Below are 9,822 nucleotides of genomic sequence, written 5' to 3'. Positions count from 1 at the left end.
TAGGAATACAGTCTCACTTCCTCCCTACAGCCACCTCCCCTAGAACTTCCCGTGGTCTAGTCACCCCTGTCCCCAGCTCCCAGGCGGGTCATAGGGCCTCTCAGCAGGACCACAGGGAAGGTGCATCAAATGGGGCAGGGGCTGGAGACCTGGGCTAGTTCATCATTAAATCCACATCACATCTTCATGTTCCACTCTCTGCGCTCACCTGAAAAGCAATCTCTCTCTCTCTCTCTCTCTCTCTCTCTCTCTCTCTCTCTCTCTCTCTCTCTCTCTCCTTCTCTCTCTGCAGTTCCTATTGGCCCAGTGACCCCACTAGATTCCTCAGATACCAGAGGCGGTTTCAGCCTAGGTCTTCAAGTTCCCAGTTGCCAGTGCCAGGGAGGCAGGGACAGCCTGGACATCAGCTGTGGGTTTGCCTTGAGCCTGTGGACACAGAAAGTTTCATAGCCTCCCTTCTCTGAATATGTGGTCAGGACCTGGGAGTGAAAACTCTGCAGGGAGGGCATATGTGCACAGATGTGCATGTCTGCATGTGTGTATGTGTGAGCAGGTCATGTGTGTGGTCCTCTGTGCCTGTGTGTTATGTGTATACATGCTTGTTCTGTTGTGGGTGGTGGGAACGGCACCAGGTGTTAGGTGGGGTCAGAGTGGACCTGGGTCAGCAGCCTCAGTACTTGAGTTCTGGCTAGGAAAGAATTCAAAGCCAAGACTCAAGCTATAAAAGAACATTTATTTGGAAAATCAAAGAGGTAAAAGTAATTTGTAGCCAAAATGAGCTTAGGACACAAGTTATAGAGATAAAGGAAGGGCCCTAGAGCTTAGGAGTGGAGAAGGTAAAGGTGATGCAGGCCTGAGGGAAGTGGGAGGGGAAGGAGGAGAGGAAAGGCACAGGTGTTCTCCTGGGAGAGATAGGGTCTGGGTCCTCTGTCCTAAGGGTTTTAAGGGTGGAGAGTTTAGGGGGGTCCCAGGGGAAAATCTCAATAGAGTATTCAGCAGCTTTCCAGGTGTCCTTTCAGGGTCTGTCTCCACTGATTGGCTGGTCAGTGCCAGTGCAGGGGGTCATTATCTAATGCAGCTGGTCCTGAGGTCAGCCATGGGGTCACTTGTCTGGTTTTGCTGATTCTCTGAGCCTGGAGCTGAAATACAACTGAGGTCTAGATGTTGTCTCTAGGGAGGAAAGGCCAGGGGATCCAAACCCCATGACCAGTGATCTGCTAGGGAAGGAAAGGTCACCCCGGGGGTGAGGTCTCATCCTACAATTGTCCTACAATTTGCTAGGCACCTGGGGCTTTCTACCTGGTCCATCGTCCTGGCTTTGCTCATGTCTATCTAACTGCCTACCATAGTTCCATGCGAGTAAACACAAGAGAACAAGTCACAGAGAGAATCAGGAGGGGCATGAAGAGACAAAGAGGCCAACAGAGAAGAAATAAGACTGAGATACAGAAAAGCATAGGTAGAGATAGAGAACCCCACAATTCCATCTTCCCTGGTACAAGCCCTCCTCCTACTACACCTGTGTTTCTATCCATGATTGAGCTGGGCACAGAGGAGGTGATCAGGCAGCAGAAAGGGCTGTATCAGGTCCAGGAAGTCACAACCCGAACCTCCCCGCTCACACAGCCAGTCTGGGCTTCCTCCAAGGGCTGTAGTTTCCTCGTGCTGAGAAATGGCTCTAGGGTCCCAGGGATGCTATCCAGGGTACAGAGGAGCTCCAGGCATCTCTGAGCTTTGAGGTGGCTGGGGTAGGGGAGCCACCTCTGACAGGCCCCAGAGCCAGAACCAAATGTCCTAAGATTGTCTAACTCTCCACAGTGGCCAATGTGCACTCTGAGGAGGGCTCCTATGTGCTCAGAAATGAGGGGTCTAGTGGGTGAGAAAACCTCAAGAGTCTGAAAACCTCCCCAACACCTACACCTCGGCCAAGAAGCATCTAGTTCACAGCTACTTCCTTGGGGGAGGTGCTGTTTGGGGATGGGAAGAGGCAAGAGTCCTGGGTTCTAGGCCAGATTCTGATGGGCCAGGTCGGTCTGGGCAAGAAGCTCCCTTCCTCTGGCCTCATCACCCATCTGTCTAATGGGGACAGCAATGCTCACACTGACACTCTGCCACCAGGACTATGGCTGGCCTCCCAGGAGATGCTGGGGCTAGAAGGGGCTTTGGTAATAGAATCTCCAGCACCAGCTGTGGAAACAACCACCCCATGAACTCAGTGTTTCCTCCAAAGTCACCCCCCAGAAGAGGAAAGTATGATTTCCGATGCCCTCACTTCCTGCAGCTGCGACCCTGATCAGTTCAGAGTGGGGAAACTGTCATGGGTTAGCGGTGTCACCTGTACATTCATTCTTGCCACCAGGAAGCTCTCCATAGCGTGGGTCCCCAAATTCCATTCTTCACTCAGACCAGGATGTGCCTCCAACAGTGATGGCCCGACCTCAGGCTGAGGAGCTGGGTCCCAGCTGGGTATCAGGATTTAGAGGTTCTGGCCCCAGCTCTGCCAGATGCTCCATGTTGCCTTGAGGACCTTCTTTCTAAGGGTCCAGTGAGTAGCCCTGCTTGCCTACCCGCAGCCCTGATGAGCAGACAGGAAGTCCCAAAGCTCAGATCTGGAAGGCACCAGGGCTGCCCACAAATCAGAGGTGTGGAAGGCCCAAACAGGAGCCCTGGCACTGAGAGTTCCCGTTGGTTCTATAGGCGGTATGGACAGAACAGCAATAGCTCTACCTTGGAGGGGAGGGGAGAGGGAGGTTCAGATCTGAGAATGGCAGTTCCCTTCCCATGAAGCACAACAAAGATGCCTAGAGGACCCATGCATGTGCCAGCAGACCTGTCCTATTGCCTTCCAGCCTGTGCCTGGTCCCACCACTCCATCCTGTTCAACAAGCCCTTCCAAAGGACTCGCCAATTGCCATGGTCTGTCCACTTGGTTTTTCATATGCTGGTTCTGTTCCCAGACAAGGGACCTAGCTCTGAGCGGGTGTGTCTAGGGCCAGCCAGTAGTATGTAGGTTCTTGACTTCGTGTAGGAAAGATTTCACAACACAAGTCCAGGTGACTATAAGGGTACATTTATTAAAGCTGGGAACAATAAAACAAGGAAGGGCTTAGCATAGAAGAAGTAACAGGAGAGCCTAGGCTGGGCTGCCCCTCTTAGCTCGCTAGGAAGTCAGAGAAAATGGGGCCTTGGGGATAGGTTCTGGGGTTTGGCCTGGGACAAGCTTCCTGCTCTGGTTGCAAATCTCGTGGGGACCCTTAGAATTTTGGAGATGTAGGCCTGTGGCGGGAGAAGTGGGGGAAGAGGAGGGGGAAGGGAATGGAGCAAGAGTGCTCCACATGCTGAGTCTTCCATCCTAAAAGCCTTTTTCTTTTTTTTTAATTTTATTGATTTTTAGAGAGAGAGAAACACTGATATGAGAGAGAAACATCGATCAATTGCCTTCCACACAAGCCCTGACTGGGGATTGAACTCACAACCTGGGTATGTGCCCTGACCAGGAATCAAACCTGCCACCTTTTGGTATACAACTGAGCCACACCAGCCAGAGCCTAAAAGCTTTTAAGGGTTGAGATCTTAGGGGAGGTCCCAGGGGAGGATCTCAATAGCTTCCCAGGTGGCTCCTTTGAGGGTCATGGTCTCCACTGATGGATCAATTCCAGGGCAGGGAGTCATTAGTCATCGCAGCTGGTCCTGGCTTCACTCACCTGATTTTGCTGCTTTTCTGGGCCTGGAGCTGAAATACAACTGAGGCCTAGATATTATCTCTAGGAAGTATCTGCTGTAAATTGCTCAGCTGGTTAGTTCAGCTATCTGTCTCAGTTTCCCTATTTTGCTTGCCCTGGCTTAATGGCCTGAGTTCCACTGCCTGGAACTCCCTCACCCACCTCTGCATCTGGCTAATATGCCCTCAAGCAGGCCTTACAGTGGGAGCACTGCGTTCTGGCTAATGTGCCCTCAAGAACAGGAGAGTGGACAGAGCCTGGGATTTGGAGGTCCAGGGGATCAGAGCCCAGTCTGCTTAGGCAATAGGCAGACCCTCAGCAGGCCTTACAGTGGGAGCACTGAGTTCAGGGTCCCCAGGGGCCAGGATGGGACAGAAGGCAAAGAGTCGGGGTTGGTGGTTGAGACAGGACTATGCAGAAAGTCTGGGCTTTGTAGGAGCTGGCAGGCACAGGGCCCAGCTCAGGGAGGGCAGCTGTGGGGGAGGCTGGAACGGCAGAGTATTTTTAGGCTCCTGCTGGATGGGTGAGACAAGGATGCTGTGGGCTACAGCCCTTGCTCACTGGGGAAAGACTTAAGGTGGTCTTGCTTTCCCCAGGAGCTTAAGGTCTCCAGAGCTTCTTATTTTGTCCTTCGGATCAAGGGTTAGGGTCAGGATGTGAACAGGAACATCCCCAGCAACCCCCAGGCATGCAAATGCACATGAGAGGTGATTTCCATATCATTTCCATGCTGCCCTGCTTCCTCATGAGAAGGAACAGAAAGTCCCCTTTCAGAAGACCCTCTGGGGAGCAGTGTATTCACTAGAGTCCATCTCCAGCTACCCTCTCCTGGGTATCAGGAGAGTCCCCAGAGGGTGATACCAGCTCTAAAATCAGAAAGCACACACAGGGGATTTTTGCATGATGCTGAAACTACTACATAGGCTCAGAGTAGCAAAGACAGTCCATCTGGGGGATCCCTGAAAAGCAGTGTTTATGAGGATTCATTCATTCGTTACAGAAATAATTACTGAGCACCTACTATGTTCCAGACACTATTTAGGTGCTGGAGATTTAGCTGTGAACAACAAAGGACAAAATTGCCCTAACCGGTTTGGCTCAGTGGATAGAGCGTCAGCCTGCGGATTCAAGGGTCCCAAGTTCGATTCCATTCAAGGGCATGTACCTTGGTTGTGGGCACATCCCCAGTGTGGGGTGTGCAGGAGGCAGCTGATCAATGTTTCTAACTCTCTATCCCTCTCCCTTCCTCCCTGTAAAAAAATCAATAAAATGTATTAAAAAAGAAAGATTTTTAAAAAAGGACAAAATTTTCTGCCCTGATGGGACATATTTCTACAGCAGTGCTGGCCAATAGAAAGATATGTGAATCACACAGATACTTTTAAATGTTCTAGCAGCCACATGAAATAGAAATGAAAAGAAATAAGATTAACAATTACAATAGTTTACTTAACCCACTATATCAAAAACATTTTAATGTCTGTGTAATCAATATAACCATTTATTAATAAGATAAACTCTTTTTTTCATATTACATCTTCAAATCTCAATCAGTAGCCCTTGGAGAATGCAGTTTCAGAGGAAATCACTCACCTGAGAAAGGATGATTGATTAGTGATGTCTGCTATGAGCATGGACATGTCTTGGAGCTGGATAAAGTTGCAGACCATGTGTTTGCCCCTGTATTACAGGGCTGACCCCAAGCATGTGTTTTCTTCCTCCAGGAACCCTCTCCTGGGTATCAGGAGAGTCCCCAGAGCCCTTCTGAGCACATTCATTTTGCCCAATGTGAAAAAAAACTGCCAGTCTGACTTCTGGGTCTTGAATCAGTTCTGGCATGGGCACCATCCTCCAGAAAGTCACCACCACACTAAGAGGGCAAGTGCCTCCTGGGTGTGGTCCCATGTTCCTTCCTTCACTCTGGGAATGTGGGTTTGGTTTTGTTTTTGTTTTTTCCCCAAGGCCTTTTTTCCCAATGTTAACCAATACCAACATAAAAGTGTTTCCTGAGCCTAAGTTAGCGGTTCCAGCCCCATTTCACCAACCCACATCTGCAGACCTCCTGGCCAGAACCCTTACTGGAATGGCCCAACCCAGATTCTCCATTTGCTTTTCCAGACAATGAGGCTAAAATTGGACTGTGTAGGCAGCCGGAAAGGCCTGAGAATGGGGGAGGGGCTGAGCTTGCAATGAGGCAGACAGGGATGAGGTGTGAGAAAAATTGGATCTCAGGCTCCCATCATCCATATTAGCATTGTCATCACTATCCACTGAGCCAAACCAGTTAGGGCTCAAAACTCTTTAATGGCACCCTATAACTGGCAGGATAAAGATCTAGGGCCTTAGTTCCCAGGAGCTGGAACAAACAAACTTATTCAATCTCACTTCCAGATACTCTTCCCTCTTTCATCTTATTCATTCATTCAAGAATGTATTCCAGATGATACCAAACTCAGATTCGACTACCTGCTGTTTTAAAAGCCAATACTTGAGACACAGGTTCTGATGTAAGGAAAGATAGTTTATTCAAATGCCAGCAGCCTGAGAAGATGGCGAACTCCTGTCCTAAAGATCTTCAGCCCTGCCAGATGTGACCAATGGTTAGAGCATCCGCCCATACACCAAAGGGTCTGTGGTTTGATTTCTGGTCAAAGGCACATACTGGGTCAGGGAGCATGTGGGAGGCAACCAATTGATGTCTCTCTCTCTCTCTCTCTCTCTTCCTCGCTCCCTCTCACCCTCCCTCTCTTCAACTCTCTCTTTTAAAAAAAGAAAGAAAAAAAAAACATTAAAAAAAAGGAAAAAATATCCCTGGGTGAGGATTAACAACGACAAAAAAGACCATCTTTACATCTCAGTGCAGGTGGGGTTTTTTATTGGGAGGGATAGAGAAAGCAGAGCAAAAAAATCAGGGGAGAAGGGAGTTGAAAATTTTTTATGTGTAAGTCAGCACAGTCCATTCTGATGATTATCTCGAAATTGGTCTAGTTTTTATGATTGACCATCAACAAGTCTCCTAGAGCCAGAACATCCAGGTACTGGAGACAGCTTCCTTTGAACTCTTACACAAATATGCTATTTATCTATGTGTTACATATTAGCTAACAACTCACCTTTTACAAAAACATTTTTTACAGAAACAATATTAAAAGAATGGAGGGGTGGGTTATATGGGCACTGTTCTCAGTGATAGAGTTGCAGCTGTGACCAAAACTAAGAAGGGTCTCTCTGCCTTCTTGGAGCTCATATTACTCCAGCCAAGCCCGTAACGCTCCACGCTCTTGCACACTCCCAGACCTCCGCAAAGGCTGTTCCCTCTTCTATTCTTTAGTGACTTCTCCACCTGGGGGACTCAGCCTCTAACACCCACCTTTCCCTGATCTGCCCATGGGTTGGGTACCACAGAGGATCATCACACAGATGACCACCATCCAGCTCCAAATATATATCTGCCTCCCCTGCCAGGCTCTGAGGGGCTTGAGGGAAAGGGCTGTACCCCAGGGCCTGATTCTAGATGCACCGGCCACAAGGCTCCATTCCCTAACCCCAACTCAGGACTGAGCAGGAGAGGCATGAGGGGTGGGTGTGGGTATCCAGGACGCCTCTGAAGAATTCAAGGTCATTATGGAACCTCTGCCTGGGATCATCCTACTCCTGGCATCCCAGGGGAAAGCCGCATAGGAGCAACGGCACAGAGTGCTTCCAGCATAGGCAGGTGGAGGACTGAGGGGAGACTGGACGGAGAAGACAGGGGGTGCACAGGGCTATGAGCACTGGGTCAGGACATCAGATCTGCACATGGAAGGGGATGTTGACGGGTTTTAACGGCAGGAAGAGAAGGCAGTGGCCTTCCCCCAAGAGAGATAGGTTGGCAAGCGTGGACCTACTCGAGGTAAACCTTAATGGCCCTTGAGATTTATGAAGCGAGGGAGAAAAGTAGTTTCCCATTCCCTCTGGCTTGCTCTGGAAAGCTGAGCTTTGATTTTTCAGTCTTGCTCCCTTTTGCACCCCCACTTCTCCCCTGGTTTGGGGTATGTGCAGAGGGTGCACAAGACAGAGTGCAGAAGGCTGGGCCTGTGTCCTGGCTTTAGCCTGGCCCCCAAGAGCCAATGTTGGTGCCATATTGTGTGGATCTCCATGCCCCAATTGCAGCCTAATGGCCCGGCACCCACTCTGCCCCAGGTTCACTGGGCTGCTTGTGTGTCATGGGAAAGCCAGAGAGAGGGAGGTTTGTGCTTGGCCATTTCGCTGGCTCATGCACATGGATTTACAAGGACTCATTTCATGCCTTCCTGCACACGGCTTCCTGCCCAGCCGCCAGCCTGGCCCTTCCTGGTGCCTCCGGTACAAAGGAGTGTGTTCTGTCCCTCAAGTTTCCTGCTGTAGGCTCAAAGGGAACCAAGAGCATCCCTGCAGGAAAGAGGAGGCCTGTTGAGGTCCAGAGAAGGCAAAGACCTCACAGAAGGTCACTCAGCAATCCAGGTGGGCCAGGGCTTGAGCCCACACTTTCTTTACCAACCACTCCTAAAACCCACTCCTTCTGTCCTTTCCCTTTAGAGCAGTAGTTCTCAACCTTGGCTGCACATTAGAATCACCTGGGAATTTTTTTTAAATCTGATTTCTGGGCCTCATCCTCTGGAAATTCTGTTTCTTCGTTATGGGGTGGGGCCATAACATTAGTAACAAAAAAACAGAATTTCCGGAGGATGAGGCCCAGAAATCAGGATTTTAAAAAGATTCCCAGGTGATTCTAATGTGCAGCCAAGGTTAAGAACCACTGCTTTAGAGGGACTCACTTGGGGGTAGGGAGAGCCCAGGAAGCCCCTGTGCTGCTATTGCGTGGCTATGAGCTGGGAAAACAGAGAGATGGGGCCAACATCGAGACTCCGAACTCCTTCCAAGACAAAGTAAATGTCTTATAACCCAGAATAGTGTGTCAGAAGGGGCCTCCAGAAGCCCTGGTCCTGCCCTTACCTGTTACATAAGAGAACGAGGCTTAGGAAAGGCAAGGTCTGTCTGGGATCATGAAAGGCGCTGGCAGCCCAGAGTCTCTGCCCCCAGCCCAGTGCTCATCCTGGTCCCTCAAACTCCTGGACTCCTGGCTCCAGCACCTGCTGCCATCTTGGGTGTGGGAGAGGAAAGAACCAGGCAGCATCTTCAGCGTGGGGCTGGCCCAGATCACAGGGCAGTGTGGTAGGTGGGGGCGATTCCAGCCCTGTGGAGTCTGCCAGAGCCGCCCAGAAGCTGGGCTCAGACTCAGAGAGAGCTGTCTCAAGTTCCATACCCCACTCCAACAGTTACTGCTCAGGAAAACCTCCCAGCAAACCCCAAAAGCACGGGCCCCTGCCACAAGGGGTAGGTGAGAAGGGAACGAAGAGGAGGGGAGATAAAAATGGAGGGAGGCCCCTGGAGGACATCCAGGTTTCTCTCCAAATCCCCCACTAACCCTACCCTTCATCCCTGGACCTACCCACTCATACCCCTGGACAGCTTCCCCACCTCTCACCCAGCTTCAGGGGCCATTTTTCACACAACCTTCTGGGTTCTAAAACCTATTTGCTTTACCTTTGAGAGAATTCAAGAGTGTCTATGTTTCAAATCCCACCCCAGCCCTGTCACTGCTTTGGGGTTGAAAGGTCAAGCTCCAGGCTAGCTCACAAACCCACTATCCCTTCTGTCCCCTCTGCATGCAGACCAACACCTCCCCTGCCTGGTGGGCTGAGCCTGGAGTACCTCACTCCACTTAGACACACCCTACAGCTGCCCTCTAGCTTCCTTCTGTCCTTACAGGTTTATCCCATGGGCTATTTAACCAGCTTACTCCCTAGAATGGGAACCTAGAAGGCAGGGAGGCCTGAGGCTGTTATAGCATGGCCAGGCCTCCCTGGCAAGTCTGGGAGATGGAGGCTGGGAAGGGGAAAGGTGAGAGGAGGTGGACTGCAGGAGCTGTCTGGGCTCCAGGGTCAATGGCTTGGCAGGCAGCGCACTGCTCAGGAGCATTGGGTTCAGATCCTGCTCCTGCCTCTCACTCGCTAGAAGCCCTGCTGAAGGTGTCCTCCCTCCAAGGCTCTACGGAGAGGGCTAGTGGCGGGTGGGTGAT

The sequence above is a fragment of the Myotis davidii genome, unplaced genomic scaffold (assembly GCF_000327345.1).
Source record: "Myotis davidii unplaced genomic scaffold, ASM32734v1 scaffold992, whole genome shotgun sequence".
Classification (NCBI taxonomy): domain Eukaryota; kingdom Metazoa; phylum Chordata; class Mammalia; order Chiroptera; family Vespertilionidae; genus Myotis; species Myotis davidii.
This window is presented reverse-complemented; position numbering follows the sequence as displayed.